General features: G+C 36.6%; 1 pseudogene; it reads left to right on the top strand.

Annotated features, from left to right (window-relative positions):
- The first annotated feature begins 8,049 nt into the window (after positions 1-8,049).
- LOC132507179 (E3 ubiquitin-protein ligase RNF13-like) lies at positions 8,050-9,070 on the top strand (annotated as a pseudogene).
- The last annotated feature ends 451 nt before the right edge of the window (positions 9,071-9,521 follow it).

Here is a 9,521-nt window from a genome sequence, read left to right as displayed (position 1 = left end):
AGGTAAAGATGTGGGTGGGGAATGCATCTTGTTTGTAAAGGAGGGAGAAAATCAGCCTTGTATAATATGGGTAGTTAGTGTCATTTCTCCACAGCTAAAAAAACCAAAAAATAAGTCACATGAGCTTTCTGTAAGGGCTATTGCCTCTAATTCAGAGTTCTGCTTTCTCTGCAGACTCTGTACTACTTCTGAATGTAACATGCAATTTATATATGCATCTGGAAGGAAATACATTAATTACAAGAAACAATATTTGGTTTAGTAATGGCAGTTAGAAATATGATTGCTGACCTAACAACATGAGTATCTTCAATATCATCCTGGAAAAAAAAAAAGCTGTTCAAATTCTATGAGTCTTAAGTTGATTGGTAGCAAATGAAGGGTATTGAAAAATACAGGCAATTCAGAATTCATAAAAACGAATTACATTGAATCTGACAGGGAAATATATATATGTAGACATACAAAGATAAACAATGGTATAAGCTAAGCTAGACATTTAAAATATGTGTTTTCAAACAGAACTTTCTATGAAGATTTAAAGAAGAAAGAAGACATTAGGTGCTGGAGAATTGCTTTGTATTTTCATGGGATGTCAAAAACTACGACAAGAGAAAGACTTCCCAGAATTAACAGTAATGAGTACAAATAAACCTCCGGATTCTTGATCATAAAACTTTTATATTAGTTCTAGAATAATGACAAATAAAAATGTATTTATATAATGCATGGAGCAGGAAAGAAGAGTGCATGGCAGAGAGGACAGCTAACAAGGAAACCTAAAAAGCCTTTAGTCATAAATAAAATATAAATATATTTGTTTGCTCTGCATTCTAAATTTTAGGACAGAAATTTGTCTGAGTGTTAATTTCAATTATTAAAATGCAATAAATAAATAAATAGAGTAATGCTCTTTCTTAGCTGGCCTTTGTTTCTTTATTGCTGTTACGTAGGATTGAATTTCCCAACACATGTGATAAAATGTGTTGGTTTAGTGTGCATGCATCACAATTACCTGGTAGACTTGGTAACCCACAGGTTACTGAGCCCCACCCCCAAATTGTCTGATTCAAAAGGTTTTGGTGGGGCCTGAAAACTTTATTTCTAACAAGTTCCCATTTGGTGCTGATATTGCTGGTCTTTGAACCATGCTTTGAAGAAAACTACTGGTATAATGGAATATGTATTAACAAATAAAAGTTTTCATTCTGCTATGAATTGGGAACATTTGGTTAGGAACCTCAGGTAGGTTCGTTTCTTTTCTGCAGTATTCCTGAAAACATTTAATATAAAATGTATTTTATAAATATTGCCAAAGCAATACTGCAACAGGTGGCGTTAAACAGGCAGGGAAAACTATTCAAGACTATTGAAATAGGGGAGAGAGATTGAACTCCTCTCTACTGAAACAAAAGTTAGGAGTTTTGAAGCCGTGAGGTGAGCTAGTGAAAATGTACTAGATGACTTTATATGGAAGGGTGGTGACTGTGATCAGGGCATCTCTATTTGCTAGTGATACCTGCCCCAGAGATAGGAAGATGGGGACTTTATCTTTCTTTATGACTACATTTCACAGGAATGGCTCCCAGATGTTTGAGAGAGACCTTCCTGGTTTGTAAAACTGGTAAGAGACTGAGGGAAGATTTACATCTCAAAGGGACAGAGAAAGAACTTACAATTGCAAGTTTTCTATAGCAATTTTTCTAAGAAAAAGGGAACTGAAGACTCATAGAACTTGACCAGTTTTTTTTTTTTAGGATGATATTGAAGATAATCATGTTGTTAGGTCAGCAATCATATTTCTAACTGCCATTGTTCTAAGAAAAAGGGGACTAGATTCAGGAATAAACCTATCTAATGTGTAGTCAAGCTGAGGAAAACATTAAGGATATATTGGTCAAAATCCAAAATGAAAGTGTAATATGTTGTTTCCAAAATAATTTGTCTTGGAACTACTCTTTTGAAGGAGCACCTTCTGGTATTATTTCTCTGAAGAATATATACGAAACTTTGTTCTATGAGAAGGCTTCTGTCCAAGGCTAAAAAGTTCTCAACAAATGCCACTTAAGCTCTTTATGCTGTTAATTGCCAAACCAAACTAAATATTCCTCTGAGTAGCAATTGCTTAAAGGAATAAATGGCACAATAAAGTCTTGAAGCCTGGACATGGGAAACACATAAGGTAAAATCTGGTATTTATTTTTAGAATGATAACACATTAATTAACTTTGATGTGAATATGTTACACATATATGGCAGTAGAACTGCTTAGCATTTAGATGTATGTATGCATTTTTAGCTACATATGTGCTGTCAAAGTAAGTGCTGTGTCATATTCATATGCACAAATGCAACCTGGTCTTTATTCTTTCACATTCTTTGTCTTTCTTCCCGCTGTCTTATTTAAGATACAGACAAGTATAGCTTTTATCTTTGAAACAATTTATTTTTTAATTTAGTCACAGTGTCCAAACATTATTCTACGTTTATGATAAAATACTAGACCATTTTTTTTTTTGTCTGCACCGTATGACATGTGGGATTTAGTTCCCTGACCAGGGATCGAACCCAGGCACTGGCAGTGAAAGTGCCAAGTCCTAACCACTGGACCACCAGGGAATTCCTGAAAAACTAGATAGCTTTTAAAAATTATATTTATCATTTCTTTCTTTCTTGACTTAAAAATATATGTTTTTATTGTTTAGATTCATTGTATAAGTCAGCAGTCCCCACCTTCCACCCTCCAATCTCCTTTGCTCACTCACAGAGAGAAACACATTTCTAACTATTTTGGGAGGTATCTGCACTATATGTTTAAATTACACACTTATAATACAATGTATTTTTCAGTTACACATGTTACCTACTGCCTTCCTAATCAGTAAAATGAGGGTTTAGCACTCTTATAAAGCTTCTTCCACCTTAAAGGTATTCTTCCAATGTAATCATATCAAAATTTGGGGGCAAATTGTATTACATATTTTCATTATTATGAAATACATAATAATTCATAGTATTATTCACAATTGAGATACATACCATAATGATTACATTTCCTTTCTTATGCATCTCCCCACCTTCCACCCCAGTTTAGTTAATGCCTCATTAGGTGCTTACCTATCCATCTTTTCCCTTAAAGATACTGAAAATAAAAAGGAATCTAAAACACCTTGCTATATGGTCAAACACTTCACGTGATTTTTCAGGGGCTGGGTTTTCTTGGAAATAGTTTTTCTGGACCATATCATCCTCCTTCTTCAATCTCCCTGTCACCTATCTGGAGCCTTTTAACTACATAAAATAATTTACGTAGTTATTTTAACCCATCATGGAAAAAAATCGTTAATATAAAGATTTTTTTCAAAATATCTATGAGGAGAAAACCTTGAGGGGAGAGGGTTCCATTTTTGAAGCTCCATCCCAGAGAAAAAAGTTCCAGACAATAAAAATAAAATGCTCTCATATCACTTATTCTCTCATGACCTCTGCCCAACCTAACCATCCCCTGCTGATATATACAGCTGTTTTCCTAAAACACACACACACACAACAACAACAACAAGAAACAACAATCATTCTCTTTTTTGAGATTTAAGGATTTCTTGGGAACAAGCTGCTTTATCATCCTACTTTTTCTCCTTTAATGTTATTTTGTAGGTTATCTTTTTCCAGCTTTTGAATATAAAAGAGAAAATTATTTAATCAAAGTGAAAACTTTTGCTGCCAATACTAATGAAACCAACACCAGAAACTGACTTCTAATTTTAATCCTCCAGTATATGTCAACTGTTATGGTAGTTGTTCTTAGATACATTTTCTCCCTCTCAGACCCTCAGCAATCCTGCGAGTCACAATTGTCTTGAACTTGACAAAATATGAGTTATGCAAACAAATACCCACACACATACAGAATATGTGTTTGAAACTTTGGAAAGCTCCTATGCATGAGTCCTCATCAACTAATTTATGCAGTTTCCAATAATCTCTTCCTTTGTATTTTCTTACCACCTCCTTTTTTCCAGTAGTAGGAGATTTAATGTGGACTTAAGCTTCAAATAGGATGACAGATTAAAATTGCCTTTATTCTTACATTTATTCTTCAGAGTGTATTTTAGTTAGAATTGTTCTCTTCCCTGATCTGAATCTTATTTCATGGTTCTCACCTCAGACTTATTTCCATGTTCTGCTATTTCTTCAAGCTTGGGGTGCCCTTCTTTCTTATCACTTATTTCTCACTTATGTAGTGAATGTGACACATTTTCAAGAAAAAAAGAAATGAATAAGTAGTTAAAAATCATATTTTATGTTATCTAGCTTTCATTATATCTGTTTCTATATCTTTCCACCTACTAAGGGAAAAACAATCTGTGCTCTTTAGGATACATTATTATTAGCATAAAAATTAGACTAAAGTGGACGCAGTCACACTTATTCTCTTATTTTCTGTTACTTATAGATAGCAGAATACACCTTTTTGTATTAAACATGCTGTGCTTTCAAAACCCTTGATACCTCTGTACATAGTACATAAGTTATGACTTATTGAGAAGGTCAATTGTCTCTTTTGGAAAAAAAGACACAGGGTTACATCTCAGACCTGACAGATTTGCTACTTGTGATCTTTGATTTTTGCTGACTGGATATCTCTTTGATTTGAAACACACATAAAAAAGGCCTGCTATGCTCTTGGGCTCTCCAAAGTCTTTTATACAAAGAAATAGGAAGTGAAATGGAAGAACTGGAGAGGAGGAGAGTGAAAAAGAGATTGTACTTATATATACTCAGTTCTTTACCCTAAATCCTCTTCAGAGAAAGGGAGAGAAGGATCAAAGAACTCATCCATCAGACAAGTGCCTACGCTTGGAATTTAATACTCCACCTTTTGTGCTCTAAGCTTTGAAGGTAGTCTTTTGGATTCATTCACAAGGTACTTCTAGTCTACCTCCATAAATTGCTATCAGGAGTACAGAAAATAAAATTAGTCCTTATGATTAGCGAAGTATACCTAACCAGTTTCTTGTCAGTATTTTACAATAAGATAAATGTATTAAGTCTCAGAGTTGGGGTCCACCTGAGGCACTTGGCAAATAATGCAGTAGTTTATTTATTGAGTATTGTTATGGATTGAATGGTGTCCCCCCCCACCAAATTCAAATGTTGAAGTCCTAACCCCTAGTACCTGAGAATGTGACCTTATTTGGAAATACGGTCATTGGAATGTAATTAGTTAAGATTAAGATTAAGTAATACTGTAGTAGGGTTGGCCCCTAATCCAACATGACAGATATCCTTATAAAAAGGACAAATGCAGACACAGACATGCACAGGGGACGAACGCCATATGAAGAGGAAGGCAGATATTGGGGGGAGGCAGTTAGAAATATGATTGCTGACCTAACAACATGAGTATCTTCAATATCATCCTGAAAAAAAAAAAAACAAAAAAACTGTTCAAATTCTATGAGTCTTAAGTTGATTGGTAGCAAATGAAGGGTATTGAAAAATACAGGCAATTCAGAATTCATAAAAATGAATTACATTGAATCTGACAGGGAAATATATATATTAGACATACAAAGATAAACAATGGTATAAGCTAAGCTAGACATTTAAAATATATGCTTTCAAACAGAACTTTCTATGAAGCTTTAAAGAAGAAAGAAGATATTACGTGCTGGAGAAATGCAGTGATAATTCATATAAATCACTTGCACTAGTGTTCATGACACACATTGAGTCATGTTCATTTCATCAGGTCAGTGCCAGGTACATACCAAGCATTTAAATAAATATTTGTTGGATTAGGTTTTTCTGGATTCATTATCTTGTTTTAGAGTGGTTAATAATATGATTTTAGACACCAAAATTAGTGGGGCATAAAGATCAGACAGTTTGTCCACTCAAGACATAGCACTTTGGTGACCATACTTTCCACTTATACGTGAACCTGTATAACATGTGAACTTGTATGACAAATCCAAGAGAAATACTGATTTTCAGTGAGGAAGGAAATCTGACATCACATTGGGCTATTACTGTGTAGGCGTGTACGTGTGTGTTAGCCTAGGTCCTACTGGAAACAGATGGCACACTCAAACTGGAAAGTTCAGGGTCAATTTAATAAGGAGATGCTCTAAAAAGGTGTGAGCAGCATTTGGGGAATAATGTGGCACCTGAAACGGCTACGACCCTACTTCTTAAGGGACAAAGAAAGGAAATAAATATTAGAATCTGTAGACAGGAGCCTTATAGAAGGAACATCCTGGCAGGAGCTGCGGCTTGGCAAAGAGGCATCAAGAAGAATAACTACCTCGACCTGTCTTGTCTTCTGATCTCATGCTAGTGCCTCTCAATGTTCAAACCTAGAAAGAAGCTTGAGGTAAAGGAAATCTATTGATGATATAATTCTATGCAGGCTATCCTCTCAGGGCAAAGAGTACAGTGAAGAATGGTGCAAATTGGATCTGATAGAGATTTTATATCATTGTTAAATTCTGCTACATCTAAAATTTTTCTCATGCTTCTTTTTTTCCCTCTCTCCCTCAATTTTTGTACATTTTCTTCTCATCTCACACTTATCATGAAAATGAAATGTTAGACTGAATATGGAATTTCCTTGTTTCCTGATCTTTCACCTACCTCATCAATTTCTTTTCTCTCTTATCCAGTTTAGGGAAGATGATGTGTCATTTCAATCAATTAATTTAACGATCAATACTTGAGCTTTTACTTTCTACCCCATCAGTCCTACTCAACTCCAACCCACGTTTCTCCACTTATTACTCAGGTTGCTGAGATCTGCTGGAGAAAGCCATACAGCCTTACGCACAAGTGCCATTACAAATTTGTGTTCTCCAAACTCAGTTGGGCACTTGATGCCTTCCTGAATACCTCCTTCATATCTTCATATCAGTTATAACACATCACACTTTTGTACCTCCACGTTCAACTTATCCTAATCTCATGGACCAGCAAGCCAGCTAAAAAGTATCCTGCTTTAAAATAATACATCACAGATCCCTGTTTTCATTTCAGCCTTTCCTTTGATACTGTGTGAAGTGGTTCAATATTATCTGAAGGCAGACTGGAAAATTTAAAGATGCATAATGTCAACCCATGAGTAACCGCCAAAAAAAAAAAAAAAAAAAGGCAAGGCATAGCTAATAACAGGATATGCAGCCAATGTGGTGCTTTGAGGGAGACTTAAAGCTCCAAATGCATATATTAGGAAAGAAGAATGAACTTAAAGTATTGTTTTTATCAAGACAATAAAGGAGAAAAACCTGTGACTGAGGAGTCTGGCTCCATCCCCAAATCCTGTGTGGAATCCTTGGCCCAACTATAGGCAATTACCAAGCTTTGCCTGACAGGCCTCATGAGTGAAAGCTGCTTTCCCCTCACCAGATTTGGTGCACAATGTTACACTGCAATTTTCTGAAGAAAGTTGTAGTCAAGGACTCAGATTTCCCCCACCCCACTCATCTGCATCCTCATAGGCATATGGGCACTCCTAGCCCTGACCACCTATTTTGAGGCCTCCATCTCAGTGCCCGTAGCTAAGGCACTGTACTTCAACTCAGTACCTTCCAACTCCTACCTCTTCTTTCTTTCCTTACCTTCAGCCCATGGTCCATGAAGAGACAAGAGCCTTTTGTTAAGCCTCTCCTCAGAGACAGCTACCCCTTTCTGCGCTCTATCCATCTGACCCTCTCCTGCCATTCTATGAAGAAAAACAAAATGGCAGGGAGCCAGAGCTTCCTTTAACCTCTTGCATTATTCACTGTCACAGTAAGTGAATAAAGGCTTGATTAGTACTTTCAGTCTTTCTGTCCAATTGACCACCTCAACACCTATTTTGTTGATAATTGTTGCAGAAAAAAGCACTTGAAAAATTCGGCAATCATGCATGATAAAAACACTCAGCAAACTTAGATCAAAAGGGACTTTTTTTCCCACTCTGATAATAGACATCAATAAAAATACTACAGCTAGGGTGGGGGTCGGTGCGGAGATTCAGTCATGAAGTCGGGATTAGGGACTTCTCCCGCAGTGACGTGGTTGGCGAGCCTATTTGTGTTGTGGCGTCAGGCTTCCAGGTGACTTTACAGTGAGATGCTGCTCTCCATAGGGATGCTTATGCTGTCGGCCACACAAGTCTATACCATCTTGACTGTCCAGCTCTTTGCATTCCTAAACCTACTGCCTGTAGAAGCAGATATTTTAGCATATAATTTTGAAAACGCGTCTCAGACACTGATGACCTTCCAGCATGATTTGGTTATAGACTTCCAGCTGAAGGTTTAAAGGGTTTTTTGATTAACTCAAAACCAGAGGATGCCTGTGAACTCATAGTGCCTCCGCCACTAAGAGACAATTCATCCGGCCCTTTCATCGTGTTAATTAGAAGACTTGATTGTAATTTTGATGAAAAGGTTTTAAATGCACAGAGAGCAGGATACAAAGCAGCCATAGTTCACACTGTTGATTCTGATGACCTCATTAACATGGGATCCAGTGACAGTAAGTACAGATCACAAAATCTGTCCAGGATAGACATAGAGCTAGAAGAAACTGACTTCGTAAAGATCAACTTAAGAAACTCCCTATACATAAATTCAAAAAAGGAGATGAGTATGAGGTATGTGCCATTGATTTGGATGAATATGAAGATGGAGACAAGCTCAGAATCCTTCCGTGTTCCCATGCTTATCATTGCAAGTGTGTAGATCCTTGGCTAACTAAAACCAAAAAAACCTGTCCAGTCTGCAAGCAAAAAGTTGTTCCTTCTCAAGGCGATTCAGACTCTGACACAGAGAGTAGTCAAGAAGAAAATGAAGTGTCAGAACATACGCCTTTATTCAGACCTTTGGCTTCTGTCAGCACCCAGTCATTTGGGGCTTTGCCGGAATCCCGCTCACATCAGAACGTGACAGAATCTTCAGACTATGAGGAAGATGACAATGAAGATACTGACAGTAGTGATGCAGAAAACGAAGCTAATGAACATAGTGTTGTGGTCCAACTGCAGCCTGATGATGAATAGGATTACAACATAGCAAACACTGTTTGACCTTCAGAGGGTATTGGGTTATTTCCCTTTAAAATGTTTATTTAGGCATATAGTTATTTTGCTCCCTTCAGAGATTTCTGTGGAAATAACTTATTTTTTAGTATTCTACAGGTTAATCAGATTACTGAAACAGGTTTTTTTGACCTGGTATTTATCTGCAGGAGTGTACTTCATTTCACTAATAACTAACACAGACTGGTGCTGTAACTCAAGCATCAAATCAACTCTTCTTTTGGAATGAAATATAGCCAAAACATTAAAAAAATTCCTCAGTATAGCTTACAATTAAGACCTAGATCACAATATGCAAATGCTTCATGTTTTTACACACAAGGTCAGTGCTGCGGTCACCTAGCATGAGCTAAGCCAACTTCCATCTCCATAAAGTTACCTAGAGTTGTTGAGCTGGAATATGGTTGTTCTGGTATTTCTGCCATCATTAGTGAGAGGC

The sequence above is a fragment of the Lagenorhynchus albirostris genome, chromosome 16 (assembly GCF_949774975.1).
Source record: "Lagenorhynchus albirostris chromosome 16, mLagAlb1.1, whole genome shotgun sequence".
Classification (NCBI taxonomy): domain Eukaryota; kingdom Metazoa; phylum Chordata; class Mammalia; order Artiodactyla; family Delphinidae; genus Lagenorhynchus; species Lagenorhynchus albirostris.
This window is presented reverse-complemented; position numbering and strand designations above follow the sequence as displayed.